This window comes from Monodon monoceros, unplaced genomic scaffold, assembly GCF_005190385.1.
Source record: "Monodon monoceros isolate NGI ecotype Baffin Bay Population unplaced genomic scaffold, NGI_Narwhal_1 Super_Scaffold_2, whole genome shotgun sequence".
NCBI classification, from domain to species: domain Eukaryota; kingdom Metazoa; phylum Chordata; class Mammalia; order Artiodactyla; family Monodontidae; genus Monodon; species Monodon monoceros.
Genome location: NW_021703776.1, coordinates 51276086 through 51278446, shown reverse-complemented (window position 1 = coordinate 51278446; position 2361 = coordinate 51276086).

The following is a 2361-nucleotide window of genomic DNA, read 5'->3' as shown; positions in this document are numbered from 1 at the left end:
AATGGACTTGAGGATATGGGGAGGGGGAAGGGTAAGCTGTGACAAAGCGAGAGAGAGGCATGGACATATATACACTACCAAACGTAAGGTAGATAGCTAGTGGGAAGCAGCCGCATAGCACAGGGAGATCAGCTCGGTGCTTTGTGACCGCCTGGAGGGGTGGGATAGGGAGGGTGGGAGGGAGGGAGACGCAAGAGGGAAGAGATATGGGAACATGTGTACATGTATGGCTGATTCGCTTTGTTATGGAGCAGAAACTAACACACCATTGTAAAGCAATTATACTCCAAAAAAGATGTAAAAATAAATAAATAAATAAAATAAAAATAACAAAAGAACATTGGTCACCAAAACATAATTTCTCTATGTGTTTGGGGGAAAGGGGCACAGACACCAGGTTTGACAGTACTCACTAATTAATCTGTAGTATCCTGGGGACTTTTCATCTACCTGCCTTCAACAGGCTGTTTAGTTATTAAAGTTCAGCTGTTAGACAACATTCAAATGCTATAAGTTTTGACTTCAGTGTTTCTATTGGAGATAAACTCAGTTCACTTCCATTAATAACCTATATGGGAAAAGTATATGAAAAAAGACTGGATATATGTATAACTGAATCACTTTGCTGTACACCTGAAACTAACACAGCATTGTAAATCAACTATACTCCAATAGAAAATAAAAAATTAAATTAAACAAATAAAAAATAAAAGTGTGGACTTCCAAAGCCAAAAGCAAAGATAAGTGAGCTAGTCTTATTTTTTTTTAAATATTGCAAATTTAATTTTTAAAAGCTAAATTCTGGTGGAAAATCTCTTAGATTCTGCTATTTGAATTTGTTTCTCATGTACACTTACAGCCAGCAGTCAGGAAAAATCCTGTTTGTGTTGTTTTTTTTTTAATTCCTAGTATATAGCCATGACTGATCCTTTTTTTAAATAAATTTACAAATTTTTATAAATTTAAATGGGACCTAATTAAACTTCAAAGCTTTTGCACAGCAAAGGAAACCATAAACACATTGAAAAGACAACCCTCAGAATGGGAGAAAATATTTGCAAATGAATCAATGGACAAAGGATTAATCTTCAAAATATATAAACAGCTCATGCAGCTCAATATTAAAGAAACAAACAACCCAATCCAAAAATGGGCAGAAGACCTAAATAGACATCTCTCTAAAGAAGACATACAGATGGCCAAGAAGCACATGAAAAGCTGCTCAACATCACTAATTATTAGAGAAATGCAAATCAAAACTACAATGAGGTATCACCTCACACCAGTTAGAATGGGCATCCTCAGAAAATCTACAGGCAACAAATGCTGGAGAGAGTGTGGAGAAAAGGGAACCCTCTTGCACTGCTGGTGGGAATGTAAATTGATACAGCCACTACGGAGAACAGTATGGAGGTTCCTTAAAAAGCTAAAAATAGAATTACCATATGACCCAGCAATCCCACTACTGGGCATATACCCAGAGAAAACCATAATTCACAAAGATATATGCACCCCAGTGTTCATTGCAGCACTATTTACAATAGCCAGGTCATGGAAGCAACCTAAATGCCCATCGACAGACGAATGGATAAAGAAGATGTGGTACATATATACAATGGAATATTACTCAGCTATAAAAAGGAATGAAATTGGGTCATTTGTTGAGACGTGGATGGATCTACAGACTGTCATACAGAATGAAGTAAGTCAGAAAGAGAAAAACAGATATAGTATATTAATGCATATATGTGGAAGCTAGAAAAATGGTACAGATGAACCAGTTTGCAGGGCAGAAATGGAGACACAGATGTAGAGAACAAACGTCTGGACACCGAGGGGGCAAAGCTGCAGGGGGCTGGGGATGGTGGTTGGATGAATTGGGAGATTGGGATTGACATGTATACACTGATGTGTATAAAATGGATGACTAATAAGAACCTGCTGTATAAAAAAATAAATAAAATTCAAAAATTAAAAATAAATTTATTTTTTTATATTTGGCTGCATTGGGTCTTCGTTGCTGAATGCGGGCTTTCTTTAGTTGTGGCGAGCAGCGGCTACTCTTCGTTGCAGTGCATGGGCTTCTCATCGCAGTGGCTTCTCTTGTTGTGGAGCACAGGCTCTAGGCGCATGGGCTTCAGTAGTTGTGGCGCACAGGCTCGGTAGTTGTGGCTCGCAGGCTCTAGAGCGCAGGCTCAGTAGTTGTGGTGCACAGGCTTAGTTGCTCCACGGCATGTGGGATCTTCCCAGACCAGGGCTCGAACCCATGTCCCCTGCATTGGCAGGCGGATTCTTAACCACTGCGCCACCAGGGAAGCCCCTGTTTGTGTTACTGATGTCCTTATTATACTTAGGAGCCAG